Genomic DNA, 22103 nt, shown 5'->3' with positions numbered 1-22103 from the left:
ATGCCCCCAGAGGAAACTGAGTCAGGTTTGACAGTGCCAAGTGCCTCCTGCAAACTGACATCAGGAACCTGACCTGGTGACTTTTGTTTCTCTGGGGAAAGGCCATGGTTCATGTCCAGGGCCTGGTGGCTCGGAGTGGCCGGCTGCCTGCTGAAATTCCGCATGGATCAGGATGCCTCCCACATGAAAAATGCCCCCACAGGCACCTGTGGCTGGTTTGACAGTGCCAAGTGCCTCCTGCCAACTGACATCTGGAACCTGGCCTGGTGACTTTTGTTTCTCTGGGGAAAGGCCATGGTTTATATCCTGAGCCTGGTGTCCTGGAGTGGCCGGCAGCCTGCTGAAATTCTGGACGGACCAGGATGCCGCCCAGATGAAAGGTAACACCAGAGGCAACTGCGTCTGGTTTGACAGTGCCAAGTGCCTCCTGCAAACTGACATCAGGAACCTGGCCTGGTGACTTTTGTTTCTCTGGGGAAAGGCCATGATTCTTTTCCGGGGTACGGTGGCCCGGAGTGGCCGGCTGCCTGCTGAAATTCCGCATGGATCAGGATGCCTCCCAGACCGAAAGTACCACCCAAGGCAACTGTGGCTGGTTTGACAGTGCCAAGTGCCTCCTGCAAACAGACATCAGCGACCTGGCCTGCTGAGTTCTGTTTCTCTGGGGAAAGGCCATGGTTCCTCTCCAGGGCCCGGTGGCTCGAGTGGCAGGCTGCCTGCTGAAATTCCACATGGATCAGGAGGCCTCCCAGATGAAAGGTGCCCCCACAGGCAACTGTGGCTGGTTTGACAGTGCCAAGTGCCTCCTGCAAACTGACATCAGGAACCTGGCCTGGTGACTTTTATTTCTCTGGGTAAAGGCCATCATTCGTGTCCAGTGCCCCGCGGCCTGGAGTGGCCGGCTGCCTGCTGAAATTCCTCACGGTTGAGGATACCTCCCAGATGAAAGGTGCCCCCACAGGTAACTGTGGCTGGTTTGACAGTGCCAAGTGCCTCCTGCAAACTGACATCAGGAACCTGGCCTGGTGACTTTTGTTTCTCTGGGGAAAGTCCATGGTTCATGTCCATGGCCTGGGGGCCCGGAGTGGCCGGCTGCCTGCTGAAATTCTGCATGGATCAGGATGCCGCCGAGATGGAAGGTGCCACCACAGGCAACTGTGGTTGGTTTGACACTGCCAAGTGCCTCCTGCAAACTGACATCAGGAACCTGGCCTGCTGACTTTTGTTTCTCTGGGGAAAGGCCATGGTTCATGTCCAGGGCCTGGTAGCCCGGAGTGGCCGGCTGCCTGCTGAAATTCCACACGGATCAGGACGCCTCCCAGATGAAAAATGCCCCCAGAGGAAACTGCGTCAGGTTTGACAGTGCCAAGTGCCTCCTGCAAACTGACATCAGGAACCTGGCCTGGTGACTTTTGTTTCTCTGGGGAAAGGCCATGGTTCATGTCCAGGGCCTGGGGGCTCGGAGTGGCCGGCTGCCTGCTGAAATTCCGCATGGATCAGGATGCCTCCCAGATGAAAAATGCCCCCACAGGCAACTGCGTCTGGTTTGACAGTGCCAAGTGACTCCTGCAAACTGACATCAGGAACCTGGCCTGGTGACTTTTGTTTCTGTGTGTAAAGGCCATGATTCTTTTCCGGGGTACGGTGGCCCGGAGTGGCGGGCTGCCTGCTGAAATTCCGCACGGATCAGGATGCCTCCCAGACCGAAAGTACCACCCAAGGCAAATGTGGCTGGTTTGACAGTGCCAAGTGCCTCCTGCAAACAGACATCAGCGACCTGGCCTGCTGAGTTCTGTTTCTCTGGGGAAAGGCCATCGTTCCTCTCCAGGGCCTGGGGGCTCGGAGTGGCCGGCTGCCTGCTGAAATTCCGCATGGATCAGGATGCCTCCCACATGAAAAATGCCCCCACAGGCAACTGTGGCTGGTTTGACAGTGCCAAGTGCCTCCTGCCAACTGACATCTGGAACCTGGCCTGGTGACTTTTGTTTCTCTGGGGAAAGGCCATGGTTCATATCCTGAGCCTGGTGTCCTGGAGTGGCCGGCTGCCTGCTGAAATTCCGAACGGACCAGGATGCCGCCCAGATGAAAGGTACCACCAGAGGCAACTGCGTCAGGTTTGACAGTGCCAAGTGCCTCCTGCAAACTGACATCAGGAACCTGGCCTGGTGACTTTTGTTTCTCTGGGGAAAGGCCATGATTCTTTTCCGGAGTACGGTGGCCAGGAGTGGCCGGCTGCCTGCTGAAATTCCAAAAGGATCAGGATGCCTCCCAGACCGAAAGTACCACCCAAGGCAACTGTGGCTGGTTTGACAGTGCCAAGTGCCTCCTGCAAACAGACATCAGCGACCTGGCCTGGTGAGTTCTGTTTCTCTGGGGAAAGGCCATGGTTCATGTCCAGGGCCCGGTGGCTCGAGTGAGAGGCTGCCTGCTGAAATTCCAAACGGATCAGGATACCTCCCAGATGAAAGGTGCCCCCACAGGCAACTGTGGCTGGTTTGACAGTGCCAAGTGCCTCCTGCAAACTGACATCAGGAACCTGGCCTGGTGACTTTTGTTTCTCTGGGGAAAAGCCATGGTTCATGTCCAGGACCTTGTGGCCCGGAGTGGCCGGCTGCCTGCTGAAATTCCGCACGGATCAGGATGCCTCCCAGACCGAAAGTACCACCACAGGCAACTGTGGCTGGTTTGACAGTGCCAAGTGCCTCCTGCAAACTGACATCAGGAACCTGGCCTGGTGACTTTTGTTTCTCTGGGGAAAGGCCATGGTTCATGTCCAGGGCCTTGTGGCCAGGAGTGGCCGGCTGCCTGCTGAAATTCCGCACGGATGAGGATACATCCCAGTTGCAAGGTGCCCCCACAGGCAACTGCGTCTGGTTTGACAGTGCCAAGTGCCACCTGCAAACTGACATCAGGAACCTGGCCTGGTGACTTTTGTTTGTCTGGGGAAAGGCCATTATTCTTGTCCGGGTCCCGGTGGCCCGGACTGGCAGGCTGCCTGCTGAAATTCCAAAAGGATCAGGATACCTCCCAGATGCAAGGTGCCCCCACAGGCAACTGCGGCTGGTTTGACAGTGCCAAGTGCCTCCTGCAAACTGACATCAGGAACCTGGACTGGTGACTTTTGTTTCTCTGGGGAAAGGCCATGGTTCATGTCCAGGGCTTGGTGGCCCGGAGTGGCCGGCTGCCTGCTGAAATTCCAAATGGATCAGGATACCTCCCAGACCGAAAGTACCACCAGAGGCAACTGTGGCTGGTTTGACAGTGCCAAGTGCCTCCTGCAAACTGACATCAGGAACCTGGCCTGGTGACTTTTGTTTCTCTGGGGAAAGACCAACATTCTTGTCCGGGGCCCAGAGTGGCCGGAGTGTCCGGCTGCCTGCTGAAATTCCACATGGATCAGGATGCCTCCCAGATGAAAAATGCCCCCACAGGCAACTGCATCTGGTTTGACAGTGCCAAGTGCCTCCTGCAAACTGACATCAGGAACCTGGCCTGGTGACTTTTGTTTCTCAGGGGAAAGGCCATGGTTCATGTCCAGGGCCTTGTGGCCAGGAGTGGCCGGCTGCCTGCTGAAATTCCGCACGGATGAGGATACATCCCAGTTGCAAGGTGCCCCCACAGGCAACTGCGTCTGGTTTGACAGTGCCAAGTGCCACCTGCAAACTGACATCAGGAACCTGGCCTGGTGACTTTTGTTTCTCTGGGGAAAGGCCAACATTCTTTTCAGGGTACCGGTGGACGGAGTGGCCGACTGCCTGCTGAAATTCCGCACGGATCAGGATGCCTCCCAGACCGAAAGTACCACCCAAGGCAACTGTGGCTGGTTTGACAGTGCCAAGTGCCTCCTGCAAACTGACATCAGGAACCTGGCCTGGTGACTTTTGTTTCTCTGGGGAAAGTCCATGGTTCATGTCCATGGCCTGGGGGCCCCAGAGTGGCAGGCTGCCGGCTGAAATTCTGCATGGATCAGGATGCCGCCGAGATGGAAGGTGCCCCCAGAGGCAACTGTGGCTGGTTTGACAGTGCCAAGTGCCTCCTGCAAACTGACATCAGGAACCTGGCCTGCTGACTTTTGTTTCTCAGGGGAAAGGCCATGGTTCATGTCCAGGGCCTGGTAGCCCGGAGTGGCCGGCTGCCTGCTGAAATTCCAAATGGATCAGGATGCCTCCCAGATGAAAAATGCCCCCAGAGGAAACTGCGTCAGGTTTGACAGTGCCAAGTGCCTCCTGCAAACTGACATCAGGAACCTGGCCTGGTGACTTTTGTTTCTCTGGGGAAAGGCCATGTTTCATGGCCAGGGCCTGGGGGCTCGGAGTGGCCGGCTGCCTGCTGAAATTCCGCATGGATCAGGATGCCTCCCAGATGAAAAATGCCCCCACAGGCAACTGCGTCTGGTTTGACAGTGCCAAGTGCCTCCTGCAAACTGACATCAGGAACCTGGCCTGGTGACTTTTGTTTCTGTGTGTAAAGGCCATCATTCTTTTCCAGGGTACGGTGGCCCGGAGTGGCCGGCTGCCTGCTGAAATTCCGCCCGGATCAGGATGACTCCCAGACCGAAAGTACCACCCAAGGCAAATGTGGCTGGTTTGACAGTGCCAAGTGCCTCCTGCAAACAGACATCAGCGACTTGGCCTGCTGAGTTCTGTTTCTCTGGGGAAAGGCCATCGTTCCTCTCCAGGGCCCGCTGGCTCGAGTGGCAGGCTGCCTGCTGAAATTCCACATGGATCAGTATGCCTCCCAGATGAAAGGTGCCCCCACAGGCAACTGTGGCTGGTTTGACAGTGCCAAGTGCCACCTGCAAACTGACATCAGGAACCTGGCCTGGTGACTTTTGTTTCTCTGGGGAAAGGCCAACATTCTTTTCCGGGTACCGGTGGACGGAGTGGCCGACTGCCTGCTGAAATTCTGCACGGATCAGGATGCCTCCCAGACCGAAAGTACCACCCAAGGCAACTGCGGCTGGTTTGACAGTGCCAAGTGCCTCCTGCAAACTGACATCAGGAACCTGGCCTGGTGACTTTTGTTTCTCTGGGTAAAGGCCATGGTTCAGGTCCAGGGCCTTGTGGCCAGGAGTGGCCGGCTGCCTGCTGAAATTCCGCACGGATGAGGATACATGCCAGTTGCAAGGTGCCCCCACAGGCAACTGTGGCTGGTTTGACAGTGCCAAGTGCCTCCTGCAAACTGACATCAGGAACCTGGCCTGGTGACTTTTGTTTCTCTGGGGAAAGGCCATGGTTCATGTCCAGGGCCTTGTGGCCAGGAGTGGCCGGCTGCCTGCTGAAATTCCGCACGGATGAGGATACATCCCAGTTGCAAGGTGCCCCCACAGGCAACTGCGTCTGGTTTGACAGTGCCAAGTGCCACCTGCAAACTGACATCAGGAACCTGGCCTGGTGACTTTTGTTTCTCTGGGGAAAGGCCAACATTCTTTTCCGGGTACCGGTGGACGGAGTGGCCGGCTGCCTGCTGAAATTCCAAAAGGATCAGGATGCCTCCCAGACCGAAAGTACCACCCAAGGCAACTGTGGCTGGTTTGACAGTGCCAAGTGCCTCCTGCAAACAGACATCAGCGACCTGGCCTGCTAAGTTCTGTTTCTCTGGGGAAAGGCCATCGTTCCTCTCCAGGGCCCGGTGGCTCGAGTGGCAGGCTGCCTGCTGAAATTCCACATGGATCAGGAGGCCTCCCAGATGAAAGGTGCCCCCACAGGCAACTGTGGCTGGTTTGACAGTGCCAAGTGCCTCCTGCAAACTGACATCAGGAACCTGGCCTGGTGACTTTTATTTCTCTGGGTAAAGGCCCTCATTCGTGTCCAGTGCCCCGCGGCCTGGAGTGGCCGGCTGCCTGCTGAAATTCCTCACGGTTGAGGATACCTCCCAGATGAAAGGTGCCCCCACAGGTAACTGTGGCTGGTTTGACACTGCCAAGTGCCTCCTGCAAACTGACATCAGGAACCTGGCCTGGTGACTTTTGTTTCTCTGGGGAAAGGCCATGGTTCATGTCCAGGGCCTGGTAGCCCGGAGTGGCCGGCTGCCTGCTGAAATTCCACATGGATCAGGATGCCTCCCAGATGAAAAATGCCCCCAGAGGAAACTGAGTCAGGTTTGACAGTGCCAAGTGCCTCCTGCAAACTGACATCAGGAACCTGACCTGGTGACTTTTGTTTCTCTGGGGAAAGGCCATGGTTCATGTCCAGGGCCTGGGGGCTCGGAGTGGCCGGCTGCCTGCTGAAATTCCGCATGGATCAGGATGCCTCCCACATGAAAAATGCCCCCACAGGCACCTGTGGCTGGTTTGACAGTGCCAAGTGCCTCCTGCCAACTGACATCTGGAACCTGGCCTGGTGACTTTTGTTTCTCTGGGGAAAGGCCATGGTTTATATCCTGAGCCTGGTGTCCTGGAGTGGCCGGCAGCCTGCTGAAATTCTGGACGGACCAGGATGCCGCCCAGATGAAAGGTACCACCAGAGGCAACTGCGTCTGGTTTGACAGTGCCAAGTGCCTCCTGCAAACTGACATCAGGAACCTGGCCTGGTGACTTTTGTTTCTCTGGGGAAAGGCCATGATTCTTTTCTGGGGTACGGTGGCCCGGAGTGGCCGGCTGCCTGCTGAAATTCCAAAAGGATCAGGATGCCTCCCAGACCGAAAGTACCACCCAAGGCAACTGTGGCTGGTTTGACAGTGCCAAGTGCCTCCTGCAAACTGACATCAGGAACCTGGCCTGCTGACTTTTGTTTCTCAGGGGAAAGGCCATGGTTCATGTCCAGGGCCTGGTAGCCCGGAGTGGCCGGCTGCCTGCTGAAATTCCATATGGATCAGGATGCCTCCCAGATGAAAAATGCCCCCAGAGGAAACTGCGTCAGGTTTGACAGTGCCAAGTGCCTCCTGCAAACTGACATCAGGAACCTGGCCTGGTGACTTTTGTTTCTCTGGGGAAAGGCCATGTTTCATGGCCAGGGCCTGGGGGCTCGGAGTGGCCGGCTGCCTGCTGAAATTCCGCATGGATCAGGATGCCTCCCAGATGAAAAATGCCCCCACAGGCAACTGCGTCTGGTTTGACAGTGCCAAGTGCCTCCTGCAAACTGACATCAGGAACCTGGCCTGGTGACTTTTGTTTCTGTGTGTAAAGGCCATCATTCTTTTCCAGGGTACGGTGGCCCGGAGTGGCCGGCTGCCTGCTGAAATTCCGCCCGGATCAGGATGACTCCCAGACCGAAAGTACCACCCAAGGCAAATGTGGCTGGTTTGACAGTGCCAAGTGCCTCCTGCAAACAGACATCAGCGACCTGGCCTGCTGAGTTCTGTTTCTCTGGGGAAAGGCCATCGTTCCTCTCCAGGGCCCGGTGGCTCGAGTGGCAGGCTGCCTGCTGAAATTCCACATGGATCAGGATGCCTCCCAGATGAAAGGTGCCCCCACAGGCAACTGTGGCTGGTTTGACAGTGCCAAGTGCCACCTGCAAACTGACATCAGGAACCTGGCCTGGTGACTTTTGTTTCTCTGGGGAAAGGCCAACATTCTTTTCCGGGTACCGGTGGACGGAGTGGCCGACTGCCTGCTGAAATTCTGCACGGATCAGGATGCCTCCCAGACCGAAAGTACCACCCAAGGCAACTGCGGCTGGTTTGACAGTGCCAAGTGCCTCCTGCAAACTGACATCAGGAACCTGGCCTGGTGACTTTTGTTTCTCTGGGTAAAGGCCATGGTTCAGGTCCAGGGCCTTGTGGCCAGGAGTGGCCGGCTGCCTGCTGAAATTCCGCACGGATGAGGATACATGCCAGTTGCAAGGTGCCCCCACAGGCAACTGTGGCTGGTTTGACAGTGCCAAGTGCCTCCTGCAAACTGACATCAGGAACCTGGCCTGGTGACTTTTGTTTCTCTGGGGAAAGGCCATGGTTCATGTCCAGGGCCTTGTGGCCAGGAGTGGCCGGCTGCCTGCTGAAATTCCGCACGGATGAGGATACATCCCAGTTGCAAGGTGCCCCCACAGGCAACTGCGTCTGGTTTGACAGTGCCAAGTGCCTCCTGCAAACTGACATCAGGAACCTGGCCTGGTGTTTTTTGTTTCTCTGGGGAAAGGCCATGGTTCATGTCCAGGGCCTTGTGGCCAGGAGTGGCCGGCTGCCTGCTGAAATTCCGCACGGATGAGGATACATCCCAGTTGCAAGGTGCCCCCACAGGCAACTGCGGCTGGTTTGACAGTGCCAAGTGCCACCTGCAAACTGACATCAGGAACCTGGCCTGGAGACTTTTGTTTCTCTGGGGAAAGGCCAACATTCTTTTCCGGGTACCGGTGGACGGAGTGGCCGGCTGCCTGCTGAAATTCCAAAAGGATCAGGATGCCTCCCAGACCGAAAGTACCACCCAAGGCAACTGTGGCTGGTTTGACAGTGCCAAGTGCCTCCTGCAAACAGACATCAGCGACCTGGCCTGCTGAGTTCTGTTTCTCTGGGGAAAGGCCATCGTTCCTCTCCAGGGCCCGGTGGCTCGAGTGGCAGGCTGCCTGCTGAAATTCCACATGGATCAGGAGGCCTCCCAGATGAAAGGTGCCCCCACAGGCAACTGTGGCTGGTTTGACAGTGCCAAGTGCCTCCTGCAAACTGACATCAGGAACCTGGCCTGGTGACTTTTATTTCTCTGGGTAAAGGCCCTCATTCGTGTCCAGTGCCCCGCGGCCTGGAGTGGCCGGCTGCCTGCTGAAATTCCTCACGGTTGAGGATACCTCCCAGATGAAAGGTGCCCCCACAGGTAACTGTGGCTGGTTTGACAGTGCCAAGTGCCTCCTGCAAACTGACATCAGGAACCTGGCCTGGTGACTTTTGTTTCTCTGGGGAAAGGCCATGGTTCATGTCCATGGCCTGGGGGCCCGGAGTGGCCGGCTGCCTGCTGAAATTCTGCATGGATCCGGATGCCGCCGAGATGGAAGGTGCCACCACAGGCAACTGTGGCTGGTTTGACAGTGCCAAGTGCCTCCTGCAAACTGACATCAGGAACCTGGCCTGGTGACTTTTGTTTCTCTGGGGAAAGGCCATGGTTCATGTCCAGGGCCTGGTAGCCCGGAGTGGCCGGCTGCCTGCTGAAATTCCACATGGATCAGGATGCCTCCCAGATGAAAAATGCCCCCAGAGGAAACTGAGTCAGGTTTGACAGTGCCAAGTGCCTCCTGCAAACTGACATCAGGAACCTGACCTGGTGACTTTTGTTTCTCTGGGGAAAGGCCATGGTTCATGTCCAGGGCCTGGTGGCTCGGAGTGGCCGGCTGCCTGCTGAAATTCCGCATGGATCAGGATGCCTCCCACATGAAAAATGCCCCCACAGGCACCTGTGGCTGGTTTGACAGTGCCAAGTGCCTCCTGCCAACTGACATCTGGAACCTGGCCTGGTGACTTTTGTTTCTCTGGGGAAAGGCCATGGTTTATATCCTGAGCCTGGTGTCCTGGAGTGGCCGGCAGCCTGCTGAAATTCTGGACGGACCAGGATGCCGCCCAGATGAAAGGTACCACCAGAGGCAACTGCGTCTGGTTTGACAGTGCCAAGTGCCTCCTGCAAACTGACATCAGGAACCTGGCCTGGTGACTTTTGTTTCTCTGGGGAAAGGCCATGATTCTTTTCTGGGGTACGGTGGCCCGGAGTGGCAGGCTGCCTGCTGAAATTCCAAAAGGATCAGGATGCCTCCCAGACCGAAAGTACCACCCAAGGCAACTGTGGCTGGTTTGACAGTGCCAAGTGCCTCCTGCAAACAGACATCAGCGACCTGGCCTGCTGAGTTCTGTTTCTCTGGGGAAAGGCCATGGTTCCTCTCCAGGGCCCGGTGGCTCGAGTGGCAGGCTGCCTGCTGAAATTCCACATGGATCAGGAGGCCTCCCAGATGAAAGGTGCCCCCACAGGCAACTGTGGCTGGTTTGACAGTGCCAAGTGCCTCCTGCAAACTGACATCAGGAACCTGGCCTGGTGACTTTTATTTCTCTGGGTAAAGGCCATCATTCGTGTCCAGTGCCCCGCGGCCTGGAGTGGCCGGCTGCCTGCTGAAATTCCTCACGGTTGAGGATACCTCCCAGATGAAAGGTGCCCCCACAGGTAACTGTGGCTGGTTTGACAGTGCCAAGTGCCTCCTGCAAACTGACATCAGGAACCTGGCCTGGTGACTTTTGTTTCTCTGGGGAAAGTCCATGGTTCATGTCCATGGCCTGGGGGCCCGGAGTGGCCGGCTGCCTGCTGAAATTCTGCATGGATCAGGATGCCGCCGAGATGGAAGGTGCCACCACAGGCAACTGTGGTTGATTTGACACTGCCAAGTGCCTCCTGCAAACTGACATCAGGAACCTGGCCTGCTGACTTTTGTTTCTCAGGGGAAAGGCCATGGTTCATGTCCAGGGCCTGGTAGCCCGGAGTGGCCGGCTGCCTGCTGAAATTCCACACGGATCAGGATGCCTCCCAGATGAAAAATGCCCCCACAGGCAACTGCGTCTGGTTTGACAGTGCCAAGTGACTCCTGCAAACTGACATCAGGAACCTGGCCTGGTGACTTTTGTTTCTGTGTGTAAAGGCCATGATTCTTTTCCGGGGTACGGTGGCCCGGAGTGGCGGGCTGCCTGCTGAAATTCCGCACGGATCAGGATGCCTCCCAGACCGAAAGTACCACCCAAGGCAAATGTGGCTGATTTGACAGTGCCAAGTGCCTCCTGCAAACAGACATCAGCGACCTGGCCTGCTGAGTTCTGTTTCTCTGGGGAAAGGCCATCGTTCCTCTCCAGGGCCTGGGGGCTCGGAGTGGCCGGCTGCCTGCTGAAATTCCGCATGGATCAGGATGCCTCCCACATGAAAAATGCCCCCACAGGCACCTGTGGCTGGTTTGACAGTGCCAAGTGCCTCCTGCCAACTGACATCTGGAACCTGGCCTGGTGACTTTTGTTTCTCTGGGGAAAGGCCATGGTTCATATCCTGAGCCTGGTGTCCTGGAGTGGCCGGCTGCCTGCTGAAATTCCGAACGGACCAGGATGCCGCCCAGATGAAAGGTACCACCAGAGGCAACTGCGTCAGGTTTGACAGTGCCAAGTGCCTCCTGCAAACTGACATCAGGAACCTGGCCTGGTGACTTTTGTTTCTCTGGGGAAAGGCCATGATTCTTTTCCGGAGTACGGTGGCCCGGAGTGGCCGGCTGCCTGCTGAAATTCCAAAAGGATCAGGATGCCTCCCAGACCGAAAGTACCACCCAAGGCAACTGTGGCTGGTTTGACAGTGCCAAGTGCCTCCTGCAAACAGACATCAGCGACCTGGCCTGCTGAGTTCTGTTTCTCTGGGGAAAGGCCATGGTTCATGTCCAGGGCCCGGTGGCTCGAGTGAGAGGCTGCCTGCTGAAATTCCAAACGGATCAGGATACCTCCCAGATCGAAAGTACCACCACAGGCAACTGTGGCTGGTTTGACAGTGCCAAGTGCCTCCTGCAAACTGACATCAGGAACCTGGCCTGGTGACTTTTGTTTCTCTGGGGAAAAGCCATGGTTCATGTCCAGGGCCTGGTGGCCCGGAGTGGCCGGCTGCCTGCTGAAATTCCGCACGGATCAGGATGACTCCCAGACCGAAAGTACCACCCAAGGCAACTGTGGCTGGTTTGACAGTGCCAAGTGCCTCCTGCAAACTGACATCAGGAACCTGGCCTGGTGACTTTTGTTTCTCTGGGGAAAGGCCATGGTTCATGTCCAGGGCCTTGTGGCCAGGAGTGGCCGGCTGCCTGCTGAAATTCCGCACGGATGAGGATACATCCCAGTTGCAAGGTGCCCCCACAGGCAACTGCATCTGGTTTGACAGTGCCAAGTGCCACCTGCAAACTGACATCAGGAACCTGGCATGGTGACTTTTGTTTGTCTGGGGAAAGGCCATTATTCTTGTCCGGGTCCCGGTGGCCCGGACTGGCAGGCTGCCTGCTGAAATTCCAAAAGGATCAGGATACCTCCCAGATGCAAGGTGCCCCCACAGGCAACTGCGGCTGGTTTGACAGTGCCAAGTGCCTCCTGCAAACTGACATCAGGAACCTGGACTGGTGACTTTTGTTTCTCTGGGGAAAGGCCATGGTTCATGTCCAGGGCTTGGTGGCCCGGAGTGGCCGGCTGCCTGCTGAAATTCCAAATGGATCAGGATACCTCCCAGACCGAAAGTACCACCAGAGGCAACTGTGGCTGGTTTGACAGTGCCAAGTGCCTCCTGCAAACTGACATCAGGAACCTGGCCTGGTGACTTTTGTTTTTCTGGGGAAAGGCCATCATTCTTGTCCGGGGCCCAGAGTGGCCGGAGTGTCCGGCTGCCTGCTGAAATTCCACATGGATCAGGATGCCTCCCAGATGAAAAATGCCCCCACAGGCAACTGCGTCTGGTTTGACAGTGCCAAGTGCCTCCTGCAAACTGACATCAGGAACCTGGCCTGGTGACTTTTGTTTCTCTGGGGAAAGGCCATGGTTCATGTCCAGGGCCTTGTGGCCAGGAGTGGCCGGCTGCCTGCTGAAATTCCGCACGGATGAGGATACATCCCAGTTGCAAGGTGCCCCCACAGGCAACTGCGTCTGGTTTGACAGTGCCAAGTGCCACCTGCAAACTGACATCAGGAACCTGGCCTGGTGACTTTTGTTTCTCTGGGGAAAGGCCAACATTCTTTTCAGGGTACCGGTGGACGGAGTGGCCGACTGCCTGCTGAAATTCCGCACGGATCAGGATGCCTCCCAGACCGAAAGTACCACCCAAGGCAACTGTGGCTGGTTTGACAGTGCCAAGTGCCTCCTGCAAACTGACATCAGGAACCTGGCCTGGTGACTTTTATTTCTCTGGGGAAAGGCCATCATTCGTGTCCAGTGCCCCGCGGCCTGGAGTGGCCGGCTGCCTGCTGAAATTCCTCACGGTTGAGGATACCTCCCAGATGAAAGGTGCCCCCACAAGTAACTGTGGCTGGTTTGACAGTGCCAAGTGCCTCCTGCAAACAGACATCAGCGACCTGGCCTGGTGACTTTTGTTTCTCTGGGGAAAGTCCATGGTTCATGTCCATGGCCTGGGGGCCCCAGAGTGGCAGGCTGCCGGCTGAAATTCTGCATGGATCAGGATGCCGCCGAGATGGAAGGTGCCACCACAGGCAACTGTGGCTGGTTTGACAGTGCCAAGTGCCTCCTGCAAACTGACATCAGGAACCTGGCCTGCTGACTTTTGTTTCTCAGGGGAAAGGCCATGGTTCATGTCCAGGGCCTGGTAGCCCGGAGTGGCCGGCTGCCTGCTGAAATTCCGCATGGATCAGGATGCCTCCCAGATGAAAAATGCCCCCACAGGCAACTGCATCTGGTTTGACAGTGCCAAGTGCCTCCTGCAAACTGACATCAGGAACCTGGCCTGGTGACTTTTGTTTCTGTGTGTAAAGGCCATCATTCTTTTCCAGGGTACGGTGGCCCGGAGTGGCCGGCTGCCTGCTGAAATTCCGCACGGATCAGGATGACTCCCAGACCGAAAGTACCACCCAAGGCAAATGTGGCTGGTTTGACAGTGCCAAGTGCCTCCTGCAAACAGACATCAGCGACCTGGCCTGCTGAGTTCTGTTTCTCTGGGGAAAGGCCATCGTTCCTCTCCAGGGCCCGGTGGCTCGAGTGGCAGGCTGCCTGCTGAAATTCCACATGGATCAGTATGCCTCCCAGATGAAAGGTGCCCCCACAGGCAACTGTGGCTGGTTTGACAGTGCCAAGTGCCACCTGCAAACTGACATCAGGAACCTGGCCTGGTGACTTTTGTTTCTCTGGGGAAAGGCCAACATTCTTTTCCGGGTACCGGTGGACGGATTGGCCGACTGCCTGCTGAAATTCTGCACGGATCAGGATGCCTCCCAGACCGAAAGTACCACCCAAGGCAACTGCGGCTGGTTTGACAGTGCCAAGTGCCTCCTGCAAACTGACATCAGGAACCTGGCCTGGTGACTTTTGTTTCTCTGGGTAAAGGCCATGGTTCAGGTCCAGGGCCTTGTGGCCAGGAGTGGCCGGCTGCCTGCTGAAATTCCATATGGATCAGGATGCCTCCCAGATGAAAAATGCCCCCAGAGGAAACTGCGTCAGGTTTGACAGTGCCAAGTGCCTCCTGCAAACTGACATCAGGAACCTGGCCTGGTGACTTTTGTTTCTCTGGGGAAAGGCCATGTTTCATGGCCAGGGCCTGGGGGCTCGGAGTGGCCGGCTGCCTGCTGAAATTCCGCATGGATCAGGATGCCTCCCAGATGAAAAATGCCCCCACAGGCAACTGCGTCTGGTTTGACAGTGCCAAGTGCCTCCTGCAAACTGACATCAGGAACCTGGCCTGGTGACTTTTGTTTCTGTGTGTAAAGGCCATCATTCTTTTCCAGGGTACGGTGGCCCGGAGTGGCCGGCTGCCTGCTGAAATTCCGCACGGATCAGGATGACTCCCACATGAAAAATGCCCCCACAGGCACCTGTGGCTGGTTTGACAGTGCCAAGTGCCTCCTGCCAACTGACATCTGGAACCTGGCCTGGTGACTTTTGTTTCTCTGGGGAAAGGCCATGGTTCATATCCTGAGCCTGGTGTCCTGGAGTGTCCGGCTGCCTGCTGAAATTCCGAACGGACCAGGATGCCGCCCAGATGAAAGGTACCACCAGAGGCAACTGCGTCAGGTTTGACAGTGCCAAGTGCCTCCTGCAAACTGACATCAGGAACCTGGCCTGGTGACTTTTGTTTCTCTGGGGAAAGGCCATGATTCTTTTCCGGAGTACGGTGGCCCGGAGTGGCCGGCTGCCTGCTGAAATTCCAAAAGGATCAGGATGCCTCCCAGACCGAAAGTACCACCCAAGGCAACTGTGGCTGGTTTGACAGTGCCAAGTGCCTCCTGCAAACAGACATCAGCGACCTGGCCTGCTGAGTTCTGTTTCTCTGGGGAAAGGCCATGGTTCATGTCCAGGGCCCGGTGGCTCGAGTGAGAGGCTGCCTGCTGAAATTCCAAACGGATCAGGATACCTCCCAGATCGAAAGTACCACCACAGGCAACTGTGGCTGGTTTGACAGTGCCAAGTGCCTCCTGCAAACTGACATCAGGAACCTGGCCTGGTGACTTTTGTTTCTCTGGGGAAAAGCCATGGTTCATGTCCAGGGCCTGGTGGCCCGGAGTGGCCGGCTGCCTGCTGAAATTCCGCACGGATCAGGATGCCTCCCAGACCGAAAGTACCACCCAAGGCAACTGTGGCTGGTTTGACAGTGCCAAGTGCCTCCTGCAAACTGACATCAGGAACCTGGCCTGGTGACTTTTGTTTCTCTGGGGAAAGGCCATGGTTCATGTCCAGGGCCTTGTGGCCAGGAGTGGCCGGCTGCCTGCTGAAATTCCGCACGGATGAGGATACATCCCAGTTGCAAGGTGCCCCCACAGGCAACTGCGTCTGGTTTGACAGTGCCAAGTGCCACCTGCAAACTGACATCAGGAACCTGGCCTGGTGACTTTTGTTTGTCTGGGGAAAGGCCATTATTCTTGTCCGGGTCCCGGTGGCCCGGACTGGCAGGCTGCCTGCTGAAATTCCAAAAGGATCAGGATACCTCCCAGATGCAAGGTGCCCCCACAGGCAACTGCGGCTGGTTTGACACTGCCAAGTGCCTCCTGCAAACTGACATCAGGAACCTGGACTGGTGACTTTTGTTTCTCTGGGGAAAGGCCATGGTTCATGTCCAGGGCTTGGTGGCCCGGAGTGGCCGGCTGCCTGCGGAAATTCCACATGGATCAGGATGCCTCCCAGATGAAAAATGCCCCCACAGGCAACTGCGTCTGGTTTGACAGTGCCAAGTGCCTCCTGCAAACTGACATCAGGAACCTGGCCTGGTGACTTTTGTTTCTCTGGGGAAAGGCCATGGTTCATGTCCAGGGCCTTGTGGCCAGGAGTGGCCGGCTGCCTGCTGAAATTCCGCACGGATGAGGATACATCCCAGTTGCAAGGTGCCCCCACAGGCAACTGCGTCTGGTTTGACAGTGCCAAGTGCCACCTGCAAACTGACATCAGGAACCTGGCCTGGTGACTTTTGTTTCTCTGGGGAAAGGCCAACATTCTTTTCAGGGTACCGGTGGACGGAGTGGCCGACTGCCTGCTGAAATTCCGCACGGATCAGGATGCCTCCCAGACCGAAAGTACCACCCAAGGCAACTGTGGCTGGTTTGACAGTGCCAAGTGCCTCCTGCAAACTGACATCAGGAACCTGGCCTGGTGACTTTTATTTCTCTGGGGAAAGGCCATCATTCGTGTCCAGTGCCCCGCGGCCTGGAGTGGCCGGCTGCCTGCTGAAATTCCTCACGGTTGAGGATACCTCCCAGATGAAAGGTGCCCCCACAAGTAACTGTGGCTGGTTTGACAGTGCCAAGTGCCTCCTGCAAACTGACATCAGGAACCTGGCCTGGTGACTTTTGTTTCTCTGGGGAAAGTCCATGGTTCATGTCCATGGCCTGGGGGCCCCAGAGTGGCAGGCTGCCGGCTGAAATTCTGCATGGATCAGGATGCCGCCGAGATGGAAGGTGCCCCCAGAGGCAACTGTGGCTGGTTTGACAGTGCCAAGTGCCTCCTGCAAACTGACATCAGGAACCTGGCCTGGTGACTTTTGTTTCTGTGTGTAAAGGCCATCATTCTTTTCCAGGGTACGGTGGCCCGGAGTGGCCGGCTGCCTGCTGAAATTCCGCATGGATCAGGATGCCTCCCAGATGAAAAATGCCCCCACAGGCACCTGCGTCTGGTTTGACAGTGCCAAGTGCCTCCTGCAAACTGACATCAGGAACCTGGCCTGGTGACTTTTGTTTCTGTGTGTAAAGGCCATCATTCTTTTCCAGGGTACGGTGGCCCGGAGTGGCCGGCTGCCTGCTGAAATTCCGCACGGATCAGGATGACTCCCAGACCGAAAGTACCACCCAAGGCAAATGTGGCTGGTTTGACAGTGCCAAGTGCCTCCTGCAAACAGACATCAGCGACCTGGCCTGCTGAGTTCTGTTTCTCTGGGGAAAGGCCATCGTTCCTCTCCAGGGCCCGGTGGCTCGAGTGGCAGGCTGCCTGCTGAAATTCCACATGGATCAGGATGCCTCCCAGATGAAAGGTGCCCCCACAGGCAACTGTGGCTGGTTTGACAGTGCCAAGTGCCACCTGCAAACTGACATCAGGAACCTGGCCTGGTGACTTTTGTTTCTCTGGGGAAAGGCCAACATTCTTTTCCGGGTACCGGTGGACGGATTGGCCGACTGCCTGCTGAAATTCTGCACGGATCAGGATGCCTCCCAGACCGAAAGTACCACCCAAGGCAACTGTGGCTGGTTTGACAGTGCCAAGTGCCTCCTGCAAACTGACATCAGGAACCTGGCCTGGTGACTTTTGTTTCTCTGGGTAAAGGCCATGGTTCAGGTCCAGGGCCTTGTGGCCAGGAGTGGCCGGCTGCCTGCTGAAATTCCGCACGGATGAGGATACATGCCAGTTGCAAGGTGCCCCCACAGGCAACTGTGGCTGGTTTGACAGTGCCAAGTGCCTCCTGCAAACTGACATCAGGAACCTGGCCTGGTGACTTTTGTTTCTCTGGGGAAAGGCCATGGTTCATGTCCAGGGCCTTGTGGCCAGGAGTGGCCGGCTGCCTGCTGAAATTCCGCATGGATGAGGATACATCCCAGTTGCAAGGTGCCCCCACAGGCAACTGCGTCTGGTTTGACAGTGCCAAGTGCCTCCTGCAAACTGACATCAGGAACCTGGCCTGGTGTTTTTTGTTTCTCTGGGGAAAAGCCATGGTTCATGTCCAGGGCCTTGTGGCCAGGAGTGGCAGGCTGCCTGCTGAAATTCCGCACGGATGAGGATACATCCCAGTTGCAAGGTGCCCCCACAGGCAACTGCGTCTGGTTTGACAGTGCCAAGTGCCACCTGCAAACTGACATCAGGAACCTGGCCTGGTGACTTTTGTTTCTCTGGGGAAAGGCCAACATTCTTTTCCGGGTACCGGTGGACGGAGTGGCCGGCTGCCTGCTGAAATTCCAAAAGGATCAGGATGCCTCCCAGACCGAAAGTACCACCCAAGGCAACTGTGGCTGGTTTGACAGTGCCAAGTGCCTCCTGCAAACAGACATCAGCGACCTGGCCTGCTAAGTTCTGTTTCTCTGGGGAAAGGCCATCGTTCCTCTCCAGGGCCCGGTGGCTCGAGTGGCAGGCTGCCTGCTGAAATTCCACATGGATCAGGAGGCCTCCCAGATGAAAGGTGCCCCCACAGGCAACTGTGGCTGGTTTGACAGTGCCAAGTGCCTCCTGCAAACTGACATCAGGAACCTGGCCTGGTGACTTTTATTTCTCTGGGTAAAGGCCCTCATTCGTGTCCACTGCCCCGCGGCCTGGAGTGGCCGGCTGCCTGCTGAAATTCCTCACGGTTGAGGATACCTCCCAGATGAAAGGTGCCCCCACAGGTAACTGTGGCTGGTTTGACAGTGCCAAGTGCCTCCTGCAAACTGACATCAGGAACCTGGCCTGGTGACTTTTGTTTCTCTGGGGAAAGGCCATGGTTCATGTCCAGGGCCTGGTAGCCCGGAGTGGCCGGCTGCCTGCTGAAATTCCACATGGATCAGGACGCCTCCCACATGAAAAATGCCCCCAGAGGAAACTGAGTCAGGTTTGACAGTGCCAAGTGCCTCCTGCAAACTGACATCAGGAACCTGACCTGGTGACTTTTGTTTCTCTGGGGAAAGTCCATGGTTCATGTCCATGGCCTGGTAGCCCGGAGTGGCCGGCTGCCTGCTGAAATTCCGCATGGATCAGGATGCCTCCCACATGAAAAATGCCCCCACAGGCACCTGTGGCTGGTTTGACAGTGCCAAGTGCCTCCTGCCAACTGACATCTGGAACCTGGCCTGGTGACTTTTGTTTCTCTGGGGAAAGGCCATGGTTTATATCCTGAGCCTGGTGTCCTGGAGTGGCCGGCAGCCTGCTGAAATTCTGGACGGACCAGGATGCCGCCCAGATGAAAGGTACCACCAGAGGCAACTGCGTCTGGTTTGACAGTGCCAAGTGCCTCCTGCAAACTGACATCAGGAACCTGGCCTGGTGACTTTTGTTTCTCTGGGGAAAGGCCATGATTCTTTTCTGGGGTACGGTGGCCCGGAGTGGCCGGCTGCCTGCTGAAATTCCAAAAGGATCAGGATGCCTCCCAGACCGAAAGTACCACCCAAGGCAACTGTGGCTGGTTTGACAGTGCCAAGTGCCTCCTGCAAACAGACATCAGCGACCTGGCCTGCTGAGTTCTGTTTCTCTGGGGAAAGGCCATGGTTCCTCTCCAGGGCCCGGTGGCTCGAGTGGCAGGCTGCCTGCTGAAATTCCACATGGATCAGGAGGCCTCCCAGATGAAAGGTGCCCCCACAGGCAACTGTGGCTGGTTTGACAGTGCCAAGTGCCTCCTGCAAACTGACATCAGGAACCTGGCCTGGTGACTTTTATTTCTCTGGGTAAAGGCCATCATTCGTGTCCAGTGCCCCGCGGCCTGGAGTGGCCGGCTGCCTGCTGAAATTCCTCACGGTTGAGGATACATCCCAGATGAAAGGTGCCCCCACAGGTAACTGTGGCTGGTTTGACAGTGCCAAGTGCCTCCTGCAAACTGACATCAGGAACCTGGCCTGGTGACTTTTGTTTCTCTGGGGAAAGTCCATGGTTCATGTCCATGGCCTGGGGGCCCGGAGTGGCCGGCTGCCTGCTGAAATTCTGCATGGATCAGGATGCCGCCGAGATGGAAGGTGCCACCACAGGCAACTGTGGTTGGTTTGACACTGCCAAGTGCCTCCTGCAAACTGACATCAGGAACCTGGCCTGGTGACTTTTGTTTCTCTGGGGAAAGGCCATGGTTCATATCCTGAGCCTGGTGTCCTGGAGTGGCCGGCTGCCTGCTGAAATTCCGAACGGACCAGGATGCCGCCCAGATGAAAGGTACCACCAGAGGCAACTGCGTCAGGTTTGACAGTGCCAAGTGCCTCCTGCAAACTGACATCAGGAACCTGGCCTGGTGACTTTTGTTTCTCTGGGGAAAGACCATGATTCTTTTCCGGAGTACGGTGGCCCGGAGTGGCCGGCTGCCTGCTGAAATTCCAAAAGGATCAGGATGCCTCCCAGACCGAAAGTACCACCCAAGGCAACTGTGGCTGGTTTGACAGTGCCAAGTGCCTCCTGCAAACAGACATCAGCGACCTGGCCTGGTGAGTTCTGTTTCTCTGGGGAAAGGCCATGGTTCATGTCCAGGGCCCGGTGGCTCGAGTGAGAGGCTGCCTGCTGAAATTCCAAACGTATCAGGATACCTCCCAGATCGAAAGTACCACCACAGGCAACTGTGGCTGGTTTGACAGTGCCAAGTGCCTCCTGCAAACTGACATCAGGAACCTGGCCTGGTGACTTTTGTTTCTCTGGGGAAAAGCCATGGTTCATGTCCAGGGCCTGGTGGCCCGGAGTGGCCGGCTGCCTGCTGAAATTCCGCACGGATCAGGATGCCTCCCAGACCGAAAGTACCACCCAAGGCAACTGTGGCTGGTTTGACAGTGCCAAGTGCCACCTGCAAACTGACATCAGGAACCTGGCCTGGTGACTTTTGTTTGTCTGGGGAAAGGCCATTATTCTTGTCCGGGTCCCGGTGGCCCGGACTGGCAGGCTGCCTGCTGAAATTCCAAAAGGATCAGGATACCTCCCAGATGCAACGTGCCCCCACAGGCAACTGCGGCTGGTTTGACAGTGCCAAGTGCCTCCTGCAAACTGACATCAGCAACCTGGACTGGTGACTTTTGTTTCTCTGGGGAAAGGCCATGGTTCATGTCCAGGGCTTGGTGGCCCGGAGTGGCCGGCTGCCTGCTGAAATTCCAAATGGATCAGGATACCTCCCAGACCGAAAGTACCACCAGAGGCAACTGTGGCTGGTTTGACAGTGCCAAGTGCCTCCTGCAAACTGACATCAGGAACCTGGCCTGGTGACTTTTGTTTTTCTGGGGAAAGGCCATCATTCTTGTCCGGGGCCCAGAGTGGCCGGAGTGTCCGGCTGCCTGCTGAAATTCCACATGGATCAGGATGCCTCCCAGATGAAAAATGCCCCCACAGGCAACTGCGTCTGGTTTGACAGTGCCAAGTGCCTCCTGCAAACTGACATCAGGAACCTGGCCTGGTGACTTTTGTTTCTCTGGGGAAAGGCCATGGTTCATGTCCAGGGCCTTGTGGCCAGGAGTGGCCGGCTGCCTGCTGAAATTCCGCACGGATGAGGATACATCCCAGTTGCAAGGTGCCCCCACAGGCAACTGCGTCTGGTTTGACAGTGCCAAGTGCCACCTGCAAACTGACATCAGGAACCTGGCCTGGTGACTTTTGTTTCTCTGGGGAAAGGCCAACATTCTTTTCAGGGTACCGGTGGACGGAGTGGCCGACTGCCTGCTGAAATTCCGCACGGATCAGGATGCCTCCCAGACCGAAAGTACCACCCAAGGCAACTGTGGCTGGTTTGACAGTGCCAAGTGCCTCCTGCAAACTGACATCAGGAACCTGGCCTGGTGACTTTTATTTCTCTGGGGAAAGGCCATCATTCGTGTCCAGTGCCCCGCGGCCTGGAGTGGCCGGCTGCCTGCTGAAATTCCTCACGGTTGAGGATACCTCCCAGATGAAAGGTGCCCCCACAAGTAACTGTGGCTGGTTTGACAGTGCCAAGTGCCTCCTGCAAACTGACATCAGGAACCTGGCCTGGTGACTTTTGTTTCTCTGGGGAAAGTCCATGGTTCATGTCCATGGCCTGGGGGCCTCAGAGTGGCAGGCTGCCGGCTGAAATTCTGCATGGATCAGGATGCCGCCGAGATGGAAGGTGCCCCCAGAGGCAACTGTGGCTGGTTTGACAGTGCCAAGTGCCTCCTGCAAACTGACATCAGGAACCTGGCCTGCTGACTTTTGTTTCTCAGGGGAAAGGCCATGGTTCATGTCCATGGCCTGGTAGCCCGGAGTGGCCGGCTGCCTGCTGAAATTCCATATGGATCAGGATGCCTCCCAGATGAAAAATGCCCCCAGAGGAAACTGCGTCAGGTTTGACAGTGCCAAGTGCCTCCTGCAAACTGACATCAGGAACCTGGCCTGGTGAC

This window comes from Passer domesticus, chromosome 9, assembly GCF_036417665.1.
Source record: "Passer domesticus isolate bPasDom1 chromosome 9, bPasDom1.hap1, whole genome shotgun sequence".
In the NCBI taxonomy this organism is placed as follows: Eukaryota; Metazoa; Chordata; class Aves; order Passeriformes; family Passeridae; genus Passer; species Passer domesticus.
The sequence above is the reverse complement of the archived record's forward strand: the minus strand, read 5'-3'. Positions refer to the sequence as shown.